The sequence below is a fragment of the Meriones unguiculatus genome, chromosome 21, assembly GCF_030254825.1.
Source record: "Meriones unguiculatus strain TT.TT164.6M chromosome 21, Bangor_MerUng_6.1, whole genome shotgun sequence".
NCBI lineage: Eukaryota > Metazoa > Chordata > Mammalia > Rodentia > Muridae > Meriones > Meriones unguiculatus.
This window is the reverse complement of record NC_083368.1, coordinates 41,845,082-41,868,395: the sequence shown is the minus strand read 5'-3', so window position 1 is coordinate 41,868,395 and position 23,314 is coordinate 41,845,082. Positions and strand designations below refer to the sequence as shown.

General features: G+C 37.1%; 1 protein-coding gene across 1 annotated transcript in view; it reads left to right on the top strand.

Moving 5' to 3' along the window:
* Thsd7a (thrombospondin type 1 domain containing 7A) overlaps positions 1-23,314 on the top strand; it is a 405,762-nt gene that overhangs the window by 139,782 nt on the left and 242,666 nt on the right. The gene's annotated exons all lie outside the window — the stretch shown is intronic.

The following is a 23,314-nucleotide window of genomic DNA, read 5'->3' as shown; positions in this document are numbered from 1 at the left end:
TATTAAATTAATATATTAGTACTGAGGATTATAATATTCATTTTGTCATAGTTTGAGTAAAACTTAATAAAACTCATAGCTGGAAAAATCATCAGAATCTGTTGTTAAATCCACAGAAATAGCAAACAATCTGGCCTGGCCAAATTTGATAGCTTTAAACCTACCACCTTTATTTAAAAATTTGATTTTTCACACAAAATTCTTCATTGAAGCTTTCATGTCCTTCCAGCCCAAACCATAACAGTAAGACCATGTCCTATCAGAACCATAATCAGCAGAAGCCAGACTGATATCACTATAGATAGGAAATATCCTCTCTCTCTCTCTTTCTCTGTCTCTCTTTCCACTCACTTATGTAAGCTTCCCAGGGCCTGTAAAGATATGAGTTCTCAAGCTTTGCTGGATAAGAGTGATTCTTGTTTAACATCTATAGAAGATTTTACCTTCCTCTCCATACTACCAACTGTTTACCTATGGGATAGCCTTCCTTGTCCCAAAGCCTATCTTTTGAGTTGTCCTTTATATTGTGACTTGACATTTACCTCTTTGTTTCTTCCAGGTATTCATCCTAAACGAATTTGCTAGATGCACACAATTCTCTAATATATTTCAATTTGTGAATATTTACCATTGTGATAATTCATTCAAATTTGATAGTTCATTTGACTATTAACTTGATTGGGTTAGAAAGTCCTAATAGATGAATGATTCATCCTCTGAAAGTGTCTCTTAGGGGTATTTCAAAAGAGAGATAAATGAGAGAGAAAATCCATCCTAAATATAAGTGATACCGTTCCTTTAGGGGGAGTCATTGACAGAAAATAAAAGGACCAGGGAACCTCAAGATCCTTCTTTCTTCTGTTTTCTGACTACTGTGACAGACCTCCCTAATATGACAGACTGAACCAACTGAAACTGTGAGCCAAAGGAAACCTTTCCTCCCTCAAGTTACTGCTGCCTGACCTTTGGACACAGAGAAAAGAAAGGCAACTAATGCAATCATGTATCACTGTTGCAATTCTAGCCCTTTGTCCTGATTTAGTTAATGCCCATGCAGCCACATAGCTCCACATGCCCACAGACCATTTCCCATCCCCCTTTTCACTTCAACTGTTCAGTGGCATCATATCAGTATTGTGAATGCACTTATCATCTTTTGCAAAGAAAAAAAAAAACAACACCTTGCACTCTCTATTTCATTGCTTGGGTGCTGACCTCCACATTCATCAAATGATAGATGGAAATCTTCCTAAGGAGCTCATGGGATTTCATGTTTGCTCCACTCAGCTGGCACCTAACCCCACTGGAACTTATTTTAATTTGCCAATCTCACTTGAATGGCAAATACTATATGGTCCTAGTCCCCTTGTCATAAATCAATGTTTTATCTTTGCTCTGATGCTAGAATGGCTCTCTAAAAATGTGGGTCTTTTTCAAGTGACATTGGTTCGCCACTATATATAAGATAAAGTTCGAATGATTTAGTTTGCCTTTCAGAATCTGTTTCTACCAATTCCTTTACCATTGTGACTCAATGTATCTTTGGAACAATCAGAGGGGCAATAGAGGATACAGTATATTTTGAACCCTAACATCCACCACAGAAACTACCTATTTTTGTCATTCGTGAGGGGTTAATTGAATAAACCAATAAATTGTTCATTCTACACTAAAAATCTCCAATTTTCATAAATTCTAAACCAAAAAAAGTATACCCAGCTCTTTATCAGTATTCCACTTTAATCAAAGTGTGTTATGATCAGAAAGAGATGGATATGAAACACAACTCTGTGATGTGAATCTATGGTCCAATAGAGCAGGCTTAATGTCTCATTCCATTTGAATGTTACCTATATGATTATGAGAGTTTTACTGGTCTCACTAGCTCTTTATTCCTCATGTGTAAAATATGAGTAATAATATTTGAATGAAAGATCCTTTTTTTATAGTGAATGAGACAGGTTTAAGAGTTCTGGCATATAGCCAGTAAATATTCAACTTTTTAAAGTTAAGTTTATATTCTTGGATACATCCTGTCATTATAAGATGTAACAATTATGTCAAATTGTCTCACAGAATTTGATTTGTAAACTTAATTCTTTGAAAAGAATTAAAAGTAAATTTAAACTTATAAGACATGAACTCTGATATGTTAGGATTGTTTGGTTAAAATACTGGAGTAGGAAGCTTCTTTGATATTTAAATTCAAGTACTGTACCTATGTTCACGGTCGCTTTACAAGGTGAGGTCCAGAAAGTAAGCCTTTCTGATCTCTGTGAACTATATGTGATAACCTCAATGAACAGATTAATGATGTACGGCTTCTGGCTTATGAAATCTTATCTGGTTCATGGGGGGTTGGTGGGAGCACACTTCATTGCTCTCTTGTACACATGATTTCATTAGGATTTTATCCTGTGCCTGAACTACATGAATATTCAGTGTAACCAGGAGACCTCATATTATTATCTCATAAGGAAGGTAATATAGTTTCAATTTTGTTGATTGACATGTAACAAGAAAGAAACTTAAGGAAACCACTTCTGAGTATTGTTTGTCTCCACTGTGGGTCAGTTGGTTGCAGAGGGCCAAACTGTGGCTTTTAGTAGCCCAAGAACAGAAGACATAGGCTACTTTTCTTCTCTAATGCTTGTAATACATGGAGACACACAGCAATTATTCGACATGACCTCCTAAGGGTTGACACCATAAAAAGAAATAAACAAAGAAATCACCTGTTACTTGGAACGAGACTTAGAGAAATAAACAAGATACACAATGGAACATTTCCCTGGGAAAGAGTGGAGAATCGCTGATGGTTAATCTGGCCCCAAACCATTCAATGTCTTCACATATACTTTTGTGCACTGTATGTCTTCAGGTCTCAATCTGAGAACTCTTTTGACTATTTTCATAAATGTAATGAATGGGATGTTGAGGAAAATGTTGAAATTAAACTATTTCTTCTCCTTTTAAGGACTGTTATACTAAAATATTTATTGAATTTTCATGGAATAAATAAAATAAAATTTAGGACAAGTTCACGTATTATAAAATATTTAAGAAATAATGTTTGTAATAATGTTAATGATGGATATAATACGTAGAATTAACTCTTATGTGTTATAAATGATGAATTGATACATGACAGAGCCTGTGTATATATATTTTCTCATTAGCTAACAGTCACTCGACAATTACTATCTTTGTTTTTGTGATAAGAACAACAGAGAATAAAGATAGAGACAAAAATATCTAACCAAAATTTCTTTAGCACTGATTATCTTTTAAAATATATTTATTTTTATTATATACGTGTATATTAATGTACATATGTGCATTACATTCACGTCAGCTTTCTACAGAAGCTGACCGCTGGAGTAAACCCCTTTTTACTGTCAATTTCTAGAAGAGGGTGTTTGGATGCCCTGGAATTTATAGGACGTTATGAGCTGCAGAGTGGGTACTGAGAACCAAATTCAAGTCCTCTACAAGGACAGAAAGTGCACAGATCTTTCCTGCCCCCAAATTATCTTATTTAGGCATAGCACTAACATGAAGGGTCGGAAGGAGTACATTCAAGATCTCTACTGCATCTTCTCCTAGAAAACTTGTTATAGGGTGAGACGCCTTTCATTTTCAAGACATGTTAGAATCTAGGGATGTGACTCACAGAAAGCCGTAAGAGCCCTCGGGGGAGCCATAGACTTGATCAAAAATATCTTTTCCTGAAGTATTTCAGCTGCTCTGCTTAAATTACTGCTTAAAGTGTAACATTTCCCACAAGTTTAGATACCACATAGGATCCTTTTCCCAGTTTAGATATCACATAGGATCCTTTATTTACAGAGCATCATACTTATGTCTGGAAATCATACTAAAAACACAGTTCCAGTTTTTATAAGGTTTTTCTGGAGAGGCCCTTATTAATTTAAGCCTGCTTTCTTTACGGTGTCTTATAGCCATGAATTTTTCATGGTCCCACAGCAAATAGTGAAGTTTCTCAGTGGAGGGGTTACAGAAAGAGGACAAGGGTGTGGTTCACTGAACCACTTTCAGTGTCTAGCGGCTGGAGTGTACCTCATCAGTAGAGTGACTGACTGGCATGCAGGTGGCCCTGAAATCCTTACCCCAGCACCTGATGCCTTCTCTCACATACTTTTATTTTTAAATACTATATACAATGGCCACTTGCCTAATATGCGTTAATATTATACACATTAAAGTTTTACTCCATTTATTATTGGTTTAGTGGTTCATAATTAAGCATTTTCTGTTGTCTTAGTTCCTCTGTTGTCTCTCAAGCCTTTGTATTTTTTTCTTGTTAGACAGCTATTTTGAAACCTCTTTTTGAGAGGAAATATATAAAAGATTGCAATTGACAGTAGAGAGGGGTTTACTCCAGCGGTCATAATTGCGATGAGCACTGCAATGAGTTTTTCAAGTAACATTTCTATCCCCTCAACTCCCACCCTTGTTCTCAAGGGATCTGAAATGGAATTTCCCTCTCTTAATGTGGGATAAGTCTGTCTACATAATTAAAATTGTCTTTGGGGTTAGTTTACTGTGATTCACTGTCTCAGAGGCTCCTGCATTGTTCCTTGCTCTGGGCTAGAGGCGCCTCTGCTCTGAGGTCTCCTGAGCATCCAGCCAAACTGGAAGACATGAATCTTCCTCTGGAGAGGATCCCAGATGAATTTCTCCTCTGGAGCTTTCTGTCAGATGTCTTCTGTCATCTGCAATGTTTCTTTGCGATATCCTCTGCTTTCTGCAACATTTGTGGGCTATCTTCTTCTTCTACTTCTTCTTCTTCTTCTTCTTCTTCTTCTTCTTCTTCTTCTTCTTCTTCTTCTTCTTCTTCTTCTTCTTCTTCTTCTTCTTCTTCTTTTTCTTCTTCTTCTTCTGTCACATTGGGTTTTCTTACCAACCACGTTGAGGGCCATATGTAAAAGGAACTTTTATTCTGTTTGACTGTTGTCGAGGAGCTGTACTGCCTCTGTCTGCTAGCCGAGGCCCACTCCTAGAAGCTCTGGCCTCCATACAATGTAGGCCTAGAATGATTCAACCTCTGAGACTTACTGCTTCATAAGCTTACTCTTTCTTGTTTTTTTCTGAGAACTAGGTTGGCTGGTTCAACTCAGCTGTTGTGGCTTAAACTCCTCTCCCAACTAACTTATTCAATGTGGCTTCTCTGTCAGGCCCTGAATTGTTCTGCTTGGCCTCAAACTAATTCCAGTAATCTGCTTTAATCTTCTGCCTCCTTCTCATTCTCTGGCTCCTTCTGTCTTTACCTGTGTCTAGCTTGTTCTCTCATTCAACTCTGCTGGCAAAACTGCCTCCTTTCCCTCTCTGAATTGCCCCTTAAATAGCTTTCTTTTCTTGTCTCTTCTTGTTAGAGTTGGGAGTATCATATTCTGTCAAATCTTTCTCTGATTAATCACTTTTTTTTCTGCCACTCAATTAGACACCACTTTCAAACATGGGTGCTTCCTTCTACAAACTAACTTTATCTTCATTGTTTAGAATTAAAGGTGTCTGCCACCATGCCTGGATCTAAGCTTTTCTTTCCCTGAAACTTACTCTGGCCTCGAACTCAGATCTGCTTGTCTCTGTCTCCTGGATTAAAGACATGTTTGTATTATAGCTGGATCACACAGACCTGGAAAGTCTTTGGATGTGATCTCTTGCCAGAGCAGCCATGTTCTGAATTTAAATTCCTCTACACAAAGCTTTGGATTAAATGTGCACAGATATAAAGCTCTGGAGCCTAGCTTGGCAGGGAAGTTCAGTCATTTTGGCCCAGGTTTTACAGCGTTCCTTAGTCCTTCCAAGCAGATGAGGGTTTTCTTAATTGGATCATGCTTCATCATACAAAGCTTATCTTCACTCCATTCACTACTGATTTTCAAAGATCTTACCTCCTATAGATTTAGAAAACATGGTTAACCTACTTGCCTGAAGGAAAATTGTAATTGGGGATGGCATTTCTGTTTGCTAAAGTAACATGACCAAAGAAGCAAAACAAAAATGGCCGGAGATGCTAACCTATAGTCCCTGAGAAGAAGCTTTAGATTTATAACATAATATATTTTTAAACTGCTATGCCTAGATTTTAGGGTCCCCAAAGACAACCAGGAGATGGACCACGTATGCGAGAACAAAGAGCTGTTTTCAGGGTTAAACTCGGTCTCTACACCGTCACCAACACAGTGGATCAGAAAGGAGAGAGCCTTGAGCAGAAGCCAGGCTTTTACTGGGATTTGAGCAAAGACTGGGAATTTCCCGCTTAGCAGTTACATGACTGGGTGACATTCAGCAAAAGCAAGTTGGTTTCAAAGTGATTGGCTAACTAACATAACGAACATTGAAGGAGCTATCTACAGACCTCGGGAATGTTAGGTGTTTTCCTGTGCCATGAATGGTTCTTCTACAAAGTCAGTGGGCTGCCCAGAACAGATACCCCACCCTGAGAGAAGATACGTTCCCATTCTGAGGTTAACCTCAAGCTGTTTCTTGGGTGGGGGGATTTTATGGTCTTTTTCCTGAAATTGGTGACCGATGGCCTAATTTTTCTTTTAAAGTCAGGCCTGGTTTTGTTTTTATGGAAGAGACAAAAGAAGGGGAGAAAGAGAGAGAGAGAGAGAGAGAGAGAGAGAGAGAGAGAGAGAGAGAGAGAGAGGATGTATTATCATTCTTCCAAAACCATTTGAAACCTTTCCCCGGTAGACAATGACAAGGTCACAGAGGTCATTTGTACTCCCCCTATTATCAGTTGTTTAAAGTGATAATCTTTTTCTAGTGATAATCGCTACTCCACTTTAGTCAATTACAGAAAATGTCACTTAACATGAAAGCATTTTATTGCATGCTATGATATCTAAAGCAGTCAGTGAACCAGTGAGTGCTTTGACCTTACATAACAGTTATCATTCCAGTAACTTAATCCAATTTGATCAAAATTACTGGACAGAGAGTTTGCCAAATAAGGAGTTCCCTTTCAGGCATTGGAACTTAATATTCTATGAAGCAGCCCCACCTAGTCTAGAGCTCACACGCCATCACCCATATTCCAATTCACCACAGAAGTCTGTAAAACACTGTTCCCACTTGAGAGGAGGCACACAAAAAGAGAGAAAAAAAATTCTTTAGAATCTTTCCTTTTCCACTGTCCACATAATCCAAATGCGGTCTGTCCTATATCTTTTTGTAACTGAGGCTTTCTACACTTATCCTATTTTCTGTAGCTCTTGAAGTTTCTGTGTGTATCTGATTGTGTTAATACGAGAAGAGGACCCTGCAGTCCAACTGAAGTGCAGCCACTGACACTATTACTTCTTGCATACCATTTTCTTCTGTTATTTCGGTTTCTTAGCTGCCCAGTTTCACTTCCATTCACTATCCCCACACCCCACCTCTTATACACCCACGCCCTCCTATTCAGCATGCTCCCATGGTTCTCTCTGTACTTGAAATGTCATTCACAATTTCAGTTTTTAAATTCTGCCTCTTGAACTATCTCCATTTTCTGGGTGAGGACACCCTCCTTTCTTTGCTCTCTCAGGGAGTCTCCTCTTGGAAATGAAGGAATGACACCAAACCCCATTTCTAATCCTTTGGATTACAAGGCAATGAGTTCCAAATCAGCAGGTACTTCATAATTCCTGAGGAATGATAAAACAATATCGATGCTTCAGTCCCAACAGCTAGAAAGTTCCAGAGGTCTTTTGGGTGAAGTTCTGAGACAAAACAAAGACAGTAAATCTCTGCTCTGACCCCTAGGAAGCCTCTAGTCATCTCCATTGTCCACTCCATAACCAGTGACTAGACACAGCCTGACAGATGACAGCATCAATGGGATAGAAGTGTTTGAATTGCTGGCGTTCTAGTATCTTTCTCTTGCCAAAATATTACACAAAGAGAACAGAAATACTCTCAGCAATACTGTCAAAGCTGAAATGAAAAAGGCACTTGAAAGCGTAATCACTCCTCTGAACTTCAAAGCCAAATCCCAGTTTCCCTTTCCTGTAACAGAAAAAAAAAAATCATTCTTTTACTCCAAGGGGCCCTTTAACATTATCCACTTCACATTTAGAAATATAACGACAAGCTCTCTCTCTATCTCTGTCTGTCTCTGTTTCTCTGTTTCGGTCTTTGCCTCTCTCTGTGTGTCTGTCTCTTTCTCTCCATGTCTGTTTCTCTCTCTCTTTCTCACCCTACCTAGTGTGCATGTGTGTGTATGTGTGCATGATTCTTTTTACACAATCATATATCACCCATGGACCACTAAGGTCAGAGTTAATGTAGTGAGCATGCAGTTTTCTATGATTAAAAAACTGACTAGTTTTATGTTGAATTATATCAAATCTTTATTTGTGAAGATTACTTTTCTTTCATCTTGGTTTTCCATATTTTACTGAATTTTTTTCAAATTAGCAAATTTGGTATATAATATGACCTAAATCTATGATGACACAGGAAAAGTATGTTACTTTTTAAAATTTTAGGGTACAAAAGATCCTCAATAATCAAAATATCAGAATTTTATTTTATCTTTTAAAAAAATAAAATTCAATGCAAAATCCATTATTGGCAAAAAATATAACTTGTTATTATCATTTATAAAATATTACATCATTTTTCTCTATTCCCTTTCCTTTCTCCAACTCCTCTCTCATTTCCCCAAGCTCCTTCACTCCCTTTCAAATTGCTGGCCTCTTTTTAATTATTATTGTTTCACACATATGCACACACACATAGGCATAAATATGTAAATGCAACTCTTATGCCCAGTTCGTGAGACCCCCAAAGACCACCCAGAATTGACTTCCCTGCAAATACATGAGGGTTTATTGTATACATGTTTGAGCCTGGTCACAAACTTCCTGTGGAAGCAGGAAAGGAACTCTGCCTTTCGGTCTAGGGGAACAAGGTTTTCAAAGGAGAAAAAAAAATGCAAGCAGGGAATTACATGCCTTGACGTTACATGATTGGGTAAGAGAAATTGACTTTTGAAATGATTGGTTTACTTTAGGTGCCAAAACCACAAACTGTTCTGGCCCGGCCATCTGGGCCATTTTCCTAGCAACTGTATCTCTAGTGGGCAGGGAAAGAATGCGGTAAAGCTATTTCCTTTCCCCAGGTGGCTAGACATGTCTCCACCTGGCTGGCTTTCACTCAGGCCTGTTGCTCCAAACCCCAAACTAAAACCAATTTTCAATTCTTTGGTCTCTCACAACCTGCTGACTCTCTTCAGTGTTCCATATATACATATACACTGCACACACATATATATGCATAACTATATAAATGCAACCTGAGTCTGTTTAGTGTTACACACACACAGATAGAGAGAGAGAGAGAGAAAGAGAAAGGGAGAGAGAGAGAGTTCAGAACTGACCAGTTGGCTTCAGACAACCAACTGAGCGCTGCTTGTCCCTCAGATTACTTCTCCCTCACTCAGCACTCCTTACTTGCCTGGCTTCCTTGTCTAGGGTGGGGCTCAGTGAAGCTCCCCTTCTGTGATAACATGTCTGTTGGTATTGTCTTTGTTAAAGTCTTGCTTGGGCAGCCACGTAGTTGAGATATCTAGGGTGAAACTTCCAAACCATCTCTAGGAGACACCGTCTCACAGCTGAGTTCCTCTTCCTCTGGTTCTTAGAGTCTTTCTGCTCCCTCTTCCACAGTGTTCTCTTCAAATTTTAATTGATGGCCACTGTCGGAAGCCATCAATTAGAAGAGTCTAGAGTAAAAGTGAAACATACCTCTTCAGCTAGAGTTTTTTATGCATTTTATGGTTAAATTATTCCAGTGTTATAGCTGGTGCAGATGTCTGACTAGCCTCAGGTCTTATTTGTAACAAAACACTTTATTATAATCTTACATCAGTGAAGCTAGAAATTATTTGACTGTCTGTCAAGCAAGATTATTCACATGTCAGTTTTCTTTGTTGAATGAAAAACGCAAAAGAAGTATATTTTTGGAAGATAGTTGATTGGTTTGCTTCCATGAAAACAAATCCCACACATTTCTAGACAGCACTGTGTGCCTGATGGTTATTAGTCATTAAGCAATACAACCTCGCAATAGTAAATATGACATCATCATATCAAATTGAAATTCTAAGCAAAAATTACAAGAAAAAGCAAAATAACTATATGTGCTAAAAGTGAAAATTTGGCATTTATACTTGTGTGCACTTCATAAAATCTGACGTGAACATAAATACATGTGTGACTGTGTTAAGAACACAAGAACACTAGGATGAATCATAACTGTAAGAATAGTAATTTGATATTAGTTTAAGATACAACATAATTCAATGAGAGGGTTTTAATAGTGCAGTATACAGTGTATCTCATGGGTAGGTAAAAACTTGGACAATTTAAAATTGTGTAGTAATTTCAAAGGTAGCACTTCTGTAATCTGCTCCTTATTAGCAAACTATTAGAAAAAATTGAAACTTAGGGAAAATATAATAGAAAATTATACCTGGAATTTGGCAGACAACTCCCTATAGAATGTCAAAAAAAAAAAAAAGTGGAAAACGAACACATCTGTAATTAGCAATTTAATGAGGAAATAAGCCAGTCTTCAGTGCACTGATATCCAGTGTGCTAGAAGGCCTGAGATATTTTATGAACTGGAAAAAGAGTAAGTTTACAAAGGTTAATAATGAAAGAGTCTCCAATCATTATTGATGTTGCTATCAATAATACTTGGTAATATTTAATTTTTAAAAAGTGAGAATAATGCAGAATGAAATGTAAGAATAAAAAGTTTATCCTAAATAGTAAATTATCACACACTCATTATAGCTGTTCATAATAAATGCTTTTCTCCCTTTGGGGCTCTGGTAATTAGACAACCACAAAATGAAAAAACAGAAACTGCTTTGGAAAAAATTCATCATCCTAATTTAATTGCACAGGTTCATCTCCAGTATGAAATGTGTGCAGTATTTCATTGCCCTACAAAGAGTTTGTGAGTTAGCTCAAAGTATTTACTTAATTGATCCTCTTTTCTGTCTGTGTTTTACTACATTATGTCTGTTAAACATTCCATCTATCTACCTATAAACAAAACAAATATCACAATTTAGAAAACAACAACAAAAAGAACAGTTTTATATGGCTTTCCTTTATAAAGAGGTATAAAATTGGTAATGGGTTTCACAGCCACTCAGCAAGCTGCAAATTACAGTAAATAATGAATGAACCCAGGCCAGCTCTTAGGATGTTCTCAGCACGAGGATACGTTTACAAACTTCAAAAACCTTACGGCTACAAAAATCTTCTGTTGTTCTTATAAATTGAATATAGAAGTATTTATTTCTAGCATACTTTTTATAGCTCTGAATCATGCCTAAAACTGAGAGGTAAAGTCTTTTTTCCTAGGATTTTGTAATGTCTTAGAAAAGCAAAGCACTGAGAGCCAAGGGCACAATCAGAAGCTGGCCATTAAGCTTCCCTCTCACTTTGAAGATTGATTTCACTAGTGCTAACAGGATCGGGAAAGCAAGTAAAAACACTTGCTATCTCCATTCCCACTGTTTGCCCTTGAAGGTCTGCTAATGCTCTTTTGTAGCCCTCAGGTATTCCAAAGACATGACAGGAGTGTTCACCATTATCTCCATCGCCTCCAGAGCTGTACACAATAACACTTCTCATCAAACTTGAAGCATCAGCAAACTTGTTAAATCCTTTGGAAAATACATTGCTTTACAGAGCCAGGGAGTCACACCACCCAAGGTCAGTGCTGCACTGCTTGCTGGTCTATTTAGAAAACAGAGTGTTTAGCCAAGGGTATCAGACTAACATCACAGCAGGAAAGAGCTAGAAATATTTGAGGAGACTTTTAGAATTAAGAACAGCTTATTTTAGCCCAAGATTACCTGGAATCAAAAGGATGGCACTGAATTAAGAATAGTATTAAAGGAAGGACTTCAAATATAAACTGTTGCAGAGTAAATTGTTTCATATACAATCTGCAGTCCTTTGATGTTGAGGCCCTCCACCTGAATACTTTTGTTGAATTATCAGAGTTCTGGAAATGTTTGCCTTGGATATCGTGTAAGGTCATGTCTTTTGATTAACATCAGTTTGTGTCCAGCAGGACAGTGGTACATGTGTGCTTTTACAACAACTGGCACAATCAAACATCAGTTTACTGTAACTCACTAATATTTAGTTGTATTTGTTTATTCATTAGTTTAACTCTTTACCAAAGCAATGCAAGCACTCTATTCATTTATGAACGTAGAATTTTAGACTTCAATATATAAACAGGTTGTGTGCTGACCGAATCATTTGTGTCCTTCTAATCCATAATCACATGTTTGTAAGCTTTTCCCCTTGGCTTGCTCAGTGAAGATTGCACTGCACTAATGGCCCTACCCTGTTTGTACAACACAGCTTGAGCCCAGTCTTTCAGACTTTTGGAAACCTTCAGTGAAACTATGCTTCCCTTCCCGTTTCCTCTCCCCGTTACCCATATCTCACATGGTAGCCTAATTAGACTCCCCAGTTGTATGTGAATCCAAATATCTTGGCTTTTTTCCCCCTCCTTTGGCTTTCTGCTTCTGCTTCAAGTATCTTCCCCTCAATTTTTGCACTTTCCTTGTATGTTATGCTATGCAGATTAACTGCTTCATATTTGTCAGACATACGTTTACATACGTATTCATAAGAAGTTCAGGAGAGGGTGTCTAGGGAGATAAAAGGGTTCTAATGTTTCCAAAGAAGAGACAAAACTTCAGAAGCACAAGAACCAATCACTAGAAACTAAATCCTTGAAAGGAGGGTTAGAATGTAAAGAGACCACTTCTATATCTTAATATCTATAGAACAATATTGACATGAATATTGTGCACTTGTCTCAGGCAAAATCATTAGATTCTTGTTGTGCATGGATCATTTATATTAAATATTAACTGACCTTTTAATAATTAATACAAATTTAGAATCATAAAGCCTCCAAATGTAAAGTTTAAAAAGCCAAATATTTGACTTCAAATACTCAGTAACTATCACCAAAGAGTAAGGTGGTCCTTACTCTCTAATTTCTCAAACCATGTTCACTGGCATTCATGTCACACTTGCTTTACTCTGTAATCGCACAGCCCTTCACTTAGACCAGACAGACTATTGCTCAGAAGTGTGGTGATCAGCTTGATCTTGGTATCTCTAGCAATGGCATGCTATCACACACACAAAAAAGGATAATCTTAAACAGATGACATAATGTTGACCTAAAATACACCTCCTTAAGTGTTATATGTAATCACACTAAGAAACACTCCCTTTTGGATGAGACCAGTAGTGTGAGTCTTTTTCTTTTCTCTGACTAGGTTAGTTACCTCTGTGAATTAGTTATCTTCAGAAAAACCTGTTTAAAATGAATAAATTCACATATTTGCCCCTCCCTTTTTCACATTACTTGTGAAGCATGACTGTAGTGGAGAATCTCTGATTTCCTAGTATTACTAGTTTGTGGGCTAAGAATATTGACGTATTAAGTGATAAATCACTTACAATGGAGACAATGTCAAACCCTGATACTTATGCAAAATGCTGAAAGCCACACTGCAGGCTAAGATTTTTCAAACACCTACTTTATTTAAGGTTATTAAATGCCTCTACCTCCCTTCCAACTTCTCCCCCACCCCCACCCCCACCCCCACCCCATCTTAGGTAGGAGACTAGAAGAGAAAGGAGCTGTAGACCTCTTTTAGCTACTTCTTGCTGATTAGGGTCTTTTGGTTCTTTGGGGATATACCAATCTCAGTCATCAGAATCCCAGCAGCCCAGTCAAACAGTAAAGCAGGCAACCACAGCACAGCAACAAACAGCAAGCAACAGTGGTGGTACTACTTAGTAAAAGCAGCAAATGGCACGAGTCGACCAAAACAGCAAGAAAAGTTTTCTAGAGCAATTCTCTGTGGAAACCATCAAAGTGACTCAAACCATCACAAAATGTAGAGACGTAAAAAACACTATATCACTATCTGTGGGTTTCTATCTATCCCCACACAAAGATGTTTCCAACTCAAAAAAAAAAAAAAACATGCCACTCATAGGAGGTAGTTTCCAGATGACAAACATCACAGGCCTTTTCACAGGGGTTGTTTCCTGGGAGGTGGGAAGGACTGTTCCCACATCTCATTCTTGGGACCAAAACAAAAAACATATTCACATGACACAACTGATTTCCCAAAGAAACCAGAAACTTTCACTTCATCATACCATAGTTGTTGCCCAGGACACAGTCATTTAAAAGTCCCATTTCACAGTGCTTCTATAAAACTGATAATCTCTGGTTAGTTAGGTAGAGCATTAGGCACAGGGAAAGACATTAATACCTGGACTCTATACATAATAACTAGTATTGGGAAAATTCATTGACCTTAAATGAACCGCTCACTGGTTTTTAATGAAATATGCAATTTTAATGTTCTATATGACTTCTCCTCCATGTTCCCACCTTCTTCTCTCCATCCATCTTAGGATATTTACTGACACTATAGGACTATGGGTCTGTCTAGGTCAGACCCACTAACTCCTGTTGTGTCATTTACACATTCATTGTTGGGTTAGCTCATTCATCTGTTCTCTTGTAATTGTGGAGATGCACACTGTTAGCAAAAATCAATGATTCCATTTCTTTTGAGAGAACACAACAGATCTCAGAGAGCAGAAAGAGCACTTCACTGCACTTAACAATATGTAATTCTTGGCCTCATTGGACATCAGAACTCAGCCTCACCTTCTAAACATTATTTCATCTTCTAGCTTCGATGGACATAGGTGAGCATTTGACTCAGTATTCTCTGAAGCCCCTTCTGACTCCGAACCTTTAAAGGTACATTCCTGTAACAATTAACATTCACAGAGTACACAGTTTTTTTGTGAAAATTGGCATAATTTTGTTTAATGTCAACCCAGGCATTTTTTTTTTCCAAAGAGTTACTTTCTGTAAAGCAGATAAGCAATTCCTTTCAGCTTTTTTTTTCCTTACGGCAAATCTGCTCATCTTTAAAACTAAATTACAGTGAATTATGAAAATTTCAGCAATTTTGCATTACCCTCAATTTTCCTCATTTGTACATGGATGAAATACAGATAACAAAACACTTTACTTATCTTTCACATTGAATGTCAGCTAAACTTTAGGCTTTCAAGGAGCATCTTCTATGACATAACACTGACCATCACAACTACCTCACAGAACACAGATGCTTGCTTCCCTTCTACCTTGCTCTACTGGTTTCCTCACACAACTTAATGTTTGTTGTAACTTCCATTACAGGAATATTGTTATGAATGAAAACAATATGTGATTAAAACAATATTAGAAGTAAGAAGCACAAGAAAGAGAATATTCAAAATTTGAGTTGTAGACTGAGACAATATTGAATCCATAAAAATATAAAATTGTCAACAAAGTTTAGGATGCCTCATATAATGTTTAATGAATGACCCACACAAGCCCACACTTCAGAACTTAGAACAACTGAGATCTTAAACAATGAAACTATGAAGACTTCACTAGTGAGAGTCTACATTCTGGTTGTTCTGACTCCTTTTTAAGTAATTGCACTAAATCCAAAAAAGTAATTTTTTGTGCAGCAACCAGTATGAAATCTCAAAAGCTTTGATGACTTTTTTAATGATGTTTTTGTCCATTACTGTAAAGCAAAGTGTCAGTCTTTATATTTAAAAAAAACTTACTTATATGCCCTTTTAATGTATTTCATGTTATATATTTTTGAAAAATTCAAATTCTGCTAGCGGCATTTAAAAGGAATGCACATTTGCTTCACCATTCAATAACCACTGTGTCCTTTGAGAATTAATTCATGGTACGATACTACCCAATGATAGGTTGGGCTGTCATTGTTGCCAGCTTCAACTTCTGTAATAGGCAGGAAAAACAAAATCCAATCCACATGTAGCTAAACACCAATGTAAATGAATGTTTGACATTTATTGAAGACCTATAAGACATTTCCCAGGACAAGTTGCAAAAATATGGTGGTCTTTTGTTTTCCATTTATTCCTTACAGTCTTTTGAAGCCCAAACAACTAATTGGGGATCAATAGAGAAAATAACCTGTTTGACCTGGTTCTGCTGAATTAGAGAAGAGCGACCTAGGGAATAGTCAGGCACTTCTGTGGCAGACACCTTCTAAAGACGCAGGAAGGACAATGGCCATTTGGTCATGTGTCCTCACATGCTGTCCTTCAAAAGCCGATACTTTGCCCTTCTTTTTGTCCTTCCGCAAAGCAAGTTACTCGTGTGTCTTAAGTGCATTAGTGGGTTTGTAGTAACCTCTTTTCCTTTCCTCTCGTTTCCTGTTCTCTTTTCTCTCTTTGTTTTCTTCTCCCATTTTTCTCTCTGGAGAAAACTGTATGAGCTTTAGGTGGCACGAAATGTGGTCTTAAGCCTGAAAGCCCTTCAGACTCTCAGGCTGCGCTCTCAGTTCACACGGATGTCACAGTTCACAGAGCGCTCTCTCTGGTAAAAATGTGTTTTATGTGCAATTAGAGATTACCCAAGGAGATAAATGCTGCAGAGTGCTCGTGTGAAAATATCAGGGAAGCCTCTAATAGTCACAGTACAGAATAGCCCTGCGAAGCTATGAGAATAGTAATTGAGTGTGGTAAGTATGTGTGTGTGGAAGACCTACCAATAGAGGTTCAATTAAGGACACTAGAAAAGCACAGTTCCCATTTGCCTTATTTTTCTCTAGGGTGTTAGGTCTCAACCCCACCACTTATTAGTTCTACTCATACCATATTTATTGAATTTATACGCCTCCAAAGCTGTTCTGCAGCTGGCAGGGTCTAAAAATTATTGGTAATTAACATTAATGGGCAGGAACGTTTTTCAGTGGAAATTAAAAAAAAAAAATCCTTTGGTGCCAGGCATAATAACAAGATCGGCAGGCCGGTTCTTCTGAAATTCTAATTTTCTCCTTGGAAATAAGCTTTGCCCTGTGCCCTTATTTATGCAGAGAGAACTGGGGCTAGGGAGGGTTCTTTTCATATTCTATTGGAGATCTCAACACATGTATGCTATCAAGAAATGGCTCCATAAACTCTGATTGACATCCCAAAGCCTTTGAGGCCGCTCTACCTGTGAATTGGAGCCTTTGGCTCCTGCTTTATGAAATTCTGCTCAAAGTAACAGACCAATTTAATACTTAAGTCTCCCTTTCCAGGTTCTTTGATTAGCATCCATCTCATTAGAAAGTGACACTGTCTTATTGATTCCATCCTACCCCTGAAAGAGAAGATAAGAAAAAGAGTGAAAATGTGACAGAGATAAGAGATTCCCAAGGTGATCCATGGGTGGTATCTAAAAGAAAGGATTTCTTCTGGTGTCAGTGATTGGTAGTGGGGGCTGTTCTCCGAGCTGAGGAAAAATCTTTTAACTGTATAATTGTTTACTTGAAAAATCTATTCTGCTACTCCTTCCTGGGAGTAATGCCATGTTTGAGAGCTGTGTCTCTTTCACATTTTATGTTTGTGTGTAAAGCAGATTGCAGTGATGTTCCCATGGATAGCTGCATACAATCTCACATCAATTTGGTGTCTGCTTTGTGTTTGTTGCCGAGAAACAAAAAGTCAAATGAGCTTTCTTCTAGGTCTTTAAAAAAAATGCACAATGTTTGATCTACTTAATAATATAGCATTCCTATGAAAATTGTTCTGTTTTTGTCTTCTAAGTAAACTGGTATATTTTCCAGAGGTTTAGCAGCTGATCCAAAGAGAAAGGCAGAGTAAAACACAAGTACTGACACTAACACAAACCCAACTGGCAGCTAGGTTTTTCTCTGTTCTAACTGTTTGGGTTATGTTTTGACATTTACTGGGGACAAGACACATACATAACCTCTGAGGACTTTCTTGCTTAGTTCTATTTTAACACCCGAAGTCTTTCCTTTTTTTTTTTTTTTTTTGATATGTCTAATGTTTTTAAAATGTCAAATCTTTCTTGTAGGTCCGTGTCATGTACTGAAATCAATAAAACATGAATAAGAATAATTTAAACTAAGGATTGAATCTGGAGAATACTAATGTGCTAGATAGAATGGATAAAAAGACAAGGAAAGGAACATAGACAGTTTTTAGATCCTGTGGATACATCTCAATGCTACATTCATTTGAAAAATAAATCAGTCATTATTGTTTTAGCTTTTATACAAGATGGGTATTTTCCCATGTCCATATCCAGTTTTTACCATGACACAGTCTAAGTTGTTAACCCTGGTTGTTTCATTGTAGTTAATACCAGACACCTATTTTCTTCCTTGCTTTATACCACTGCTAACAGTTACAATGTCTTCTGGCTCTGGGCCACAATTTAAGAACAAGCCAGTAGTTCAAGAGTACAAGTTAAGACAGGTGTCAGAGTCATTATTCTGTCTTCATTTGTGACTGGGACTTCAGCTCTTCCAGGCTAGGCTGCACTAATATGACTCTGGTGTTTTCAGGCAGGTTTTTTTTTTTTTTTTTTTTTTTTTTTTTTTTTTATAAAACCTTCCAACTTCTCTGACTTTTCTCTTTAGGAAAGTTGATCTGACAGAAGCAAATATGTCACAGTCAGAATGGAAATGTGTCTTTAAAAATATATTCTTGGACGGCTGCCAGGAGTTGACATGTCTCATTGTCAAAGAACCCTTAAAAATAATAAAAATATTTAAAAAGCCAGAAAGTATATTAATTTATATTTTTTCTTTCTTATGATTATATTTGGTTGTTTTTCATGTTAACCTACTCAATATATAATTTTTATAATATACACAGCAAATTATAAATTTAATGGCTTTTCTTTTTCATAAAACTGTTGAGTTTGTGTTATGGGCCTGGAGGAATGGCTCAATGTTTAAGGGCATGTAATGCCATTGCAAAGAACAGTTCCAGCACTCAAATCAGGTTGACTCCTGCTGTAGGGGACCTGATGCGCCTAGCTTCCACAGGCACCTAAACTCATGCATGCATGAATAAGTGTTTCTCTTTAAAACAAAAGAGGTCTAGTTTATTATTAATTATTTTACTTATACAATAGTTATGACATAAATGTACATCATATATTCCAATATACACATATACATACATATGGTTATGTTTTAAAATCTCTTTCAACAATTCTTTTCCTGTTCTTATTTAGGCATCACATAATATTAGTATGTATAAAAGCATGCAGCATATTATTGCTTTTATTCTCAATGTTTGTCTTCAGTAACTAATTCTTTTTATTTTTATATGCATGCGTCTCTGGCTGCATGCATGCATGTGAATCACGTGCTTGCCTGGTGCCTGTGGAAGCCAGAAGAGGGCGTTAGATTCTTCTGAACAGGAGTCACGCATAGTCGTGAGCCACCATGGGGTTCTGGAACCCGAAGATGAGTCCTCTGCGAACGTAGCCAGTGCTCTTGACCGCTGAGCCTTGTTTTCATCCCACCAAAGTCTATCTTTACGAAGCTGATTCTAATAAGATATGAAGTCTTAAATTATTTGGTTGATTTCTATCTAACTTAAATTAGCTTGGCTCCACTGTTATTTCTTGTGTTAAGTGTGGAATGAGTTGCACTTTCCCTTCACAGTAAAGCTTTGTTTTGCTTACACCGATATTCCATTTAGCAGAAGGTGGTATGGAGCTCGAGAGCAGCAACGCACTTTCCCGCCGAGCTCCAGGTCGTATGTGGTGTGTCCACGGAACCTGATCAGGAATCACTGGACACCCTCAGCTTGTTGAACGCAGAAATTAATTCCAAATTTTATACTAAGCCTTTCTAAATTCACCCTTCATATCTAAAAAGCATAGGTGTTTCAATCATTCTGGCAAAATTAATTCCTTTGATAGAGTAATTGGTGTAAATTCTTAGTGTTTCTCAAATGTCAGTGTGTAAGGTGCTATGAATGCCTGCGCATGCTGACAGGATTCCTTTGGATTCTCAGCACCAAGCAGACTAGAAATGAATAAAAGTTCATGACTGCCTTTGAATTTTACATCCATATGGGATTCAAGTTTCATAGGTGTCTTTTAACAAAGGGATCACTACGCAGAATTAAGTCTCTCATGATCAAATGCTTATACAACCAGAAAAAAAAAGTTAGTAGCTGAAATGAAAAAGCAAAAGCAAATGATCAAGAGGGAATATGTTTTTAATATTAGAATCTGATCAAAGGAACAAGCATCACGCCATTTAAAGAACTGTCTCCAAAACTTTCAGCCCAAGCACACTACCTATCACCTACCTAACTACCGCCTACCTGCCCGTGTAAAACTTTCTAAACATGCCCAACCCCTTGTTTTAGGCATAGAAAATGTGTTGAGTTCAGTTTGGATTCTTAAAATGCATCCAATAAATCTTATACTTACTCATTTTCTTTTCAGTACAAGTAAAAATTGTCCTATATTCCAGGATCTATGGATGAAGTAGGGAAAATATGTTCTGTTACCAATAGAAGTCTTGTAATTTTTTTATGTCCTGAATCTTCAGGAAACCATAAGATCAGAGTATTTCATGGTATAAAAGCCAAAAAAATTTTTTGTTTATCTTGGGATTAAAATACTCAACCTTTGGAGAAATGAGCGAAGCCCTCCAGGCGGTTACGATTTCCTTTGCGAGCAATGAATTTCACAGCTTAGAGGTGGTGTTTGTCACACGGAAAAGCCAAGATGTTTTCAGATGGGGAGTAATTATGAAAATGTAAAACACTCTCAGACAGAACAGTGACACTGAAGAACACGCCACAGACATAATGAGTAGACTATTAGCACTGACGGGGTGAAAAGGAGAGGTGATTTAAATTCCATCACTTCTTGCAGTCATATGGCCACAAGCATATTAGCAAGTGACAAACAAGTCTAAAATAGCATATATGTGAGAGACACAAATCTTGCTGGTGACAACCTCTGAAAAAAGGAAGTAAACCACTAGGAAAAAAATGTTAATCTTTGATAAATTACTATTCTCAGCAATAGTAGGTGGCCCTATCTAAAAAGAGGTAGCCATATTTTAAATTTTAAATACCTTGTAACTAATGTCTTTGAGTAGCTCCTTGAATCTTTGATTAATTTTACCTACAAGTTTCCTTAACCTTTGATTTCATTTCTCTCACTAATTAACCTTACAACTAATGCATATTTCATATTGGATTCGACTCTTGTTGATGCTGGCAATGTGACTGCAATATCTAGTACTTAATTTTTCATTATTATCACTTTCAGAGTGCTGTGTAACCTTGATTTTCACAACCTTGTCCTCTGTTTTCTAGGTCTTTTCTAATAGAAGGAATGTCAAAATACTATTTTTTTTTTTTGAGACAGGGTTTCTCTGTGTAGCCTTGGATGTCCTGGACTCGCTTTGTAGACCAGGCTGACCTTGAACTCACACAGATCTGCCTGCCTCTGCCTCCCAGATTGCTGCTATTACAGGCTTGAGCCACCACCCCCTTCTCAAACTGCTACTTTTAATTTTAATTCAGGATCTTATACTATCTCTGGGAGCTCACCATTCATGAACAGTACCAATTACTTATTAAACGCACTTCGGCATACTTTTTATTGATAGTCTTACACTTCAGTGAGAACTACATGAGGAATATGACAGCGTGTCTCTCGTTGACTGGCTTAAAACCTAGTACAGAAAACTTAGTACAGAAGTGGATGAAATAATGAGCAGTGGAGGACACAGTGGAAATGCAAGGTAAAGCGGTCAGGACAGGTCACATTAGAGGTCACACTGAGAATAGGTGTGTGAACTGTGGTGGTGTGCTAACACAGCCATGTTCCTGTGACACAGCATGCTAAGATGTCTCACATTCACCTGTAATTAACCAGCCCTCCTTCTAGATTGCCAACAGCTCACTGAGTCGAGTTTCCTCCTCTCTGTCCCATTTCTCAGATATTCCCCATTCCGAGGAGTCTTCACTCACTACTGTAGCAGTAAAACCTCAGTGACCATGGTTGGCATTTCTCCCTTCCAACCAAAACCCCATTGCTTCCACAAACCTCTGAGTTTCCCACATAGATCAAGTGTCTTTTTTCACCCTAGGTATATCCACCAAGTCCATCCTCCTGTTTATAAAGACTAAACGTTAACTTGCACTCTATGGTGAAGCTACTACTTAACATACATTTAGAAGATAATATTAGGACAGCTCGTGCCTTCTCATTCCTACCCTAAATTAACAACTACAGGATATTATGTAAACTTTAGTCAGTGGCATTTTTACCAATTAGGTAACACAAAATTTACTCCAAAATTTGTTGTGAATTGCTGACTAGCAATTCATGCTTTCCACATTATGGTACATGTGTATTTTGTTTTGTTTAAGATGAGGGTCTCCCTCTGTAGATAAATTAATTGATCTGGAAGTTGGGATCTTCTCAGACCTGCCCTGCTATCAAAATACAAACATTATATGACTATGCCACCATAGATTGTAGCTCTCTTTGTTTTATTCTTTCTTACACCTTTTAAAAGACAAAAAAAAAAAAAAAAAACACTTAAAAAATAACCTTTATTTTTCAAGGTCAAAACCTACTCAAACTTTCCAATAGTGATAACATTGAAACCTGAGACAAAGAATTCCATCTCCTCTTCAATTTCAGGTATTTTTGTCCTCTCAGAAAATTGATGAATAAATAAGACAATTCTGACTAAATTTGGATTGGCAATATTTGAGCTCTTGAAGTCTAGAAGCATACATTAATTTGTGTGTAATAATTCATAAATTGCTTCCTAAATTAATTAGATAGAAATTTTCATTTAATCTGATACTGTTGTAACTTATCATATGTATTCATTCTTTAATTTCAAAACATTTAATTAACTGCTTTAAAAGTTATTTAAACTAATGGTAAGAGTCAAGGAGAATACATCTAAAAGATAATAACTTAAAATGAATTATATTAAGGGCTGCTCTTTGGGTAATCCCAATGAAACTTTTAAATTTTACAGTTTTCATGTAATGTGACATTGCTAAGTGTCTATGAAAGAACAGCAATGTTTTTTGAAGTAAACTGCATTATTAATATCATTTTTTTATTTTATAATGTTTAATATTTATAGTATTTGTCCCTTGTGAAAATGTAATATTCAAAAAGAAATTTCCATCTAATTTCATAACAAATATGCATCAAAGCAATAGTCAGAAAATGAAAATTGATTTCTGAGCATCTAATTCCAATAAGATCTTATGATATTAGACAAAAAGAAATTGTGCTGGCTAAAGATGAAATGCAATTTCCACAGTTGTGAAAGAGCAATTAAATGGATTACATGTGACTTCAACGCTGGTTT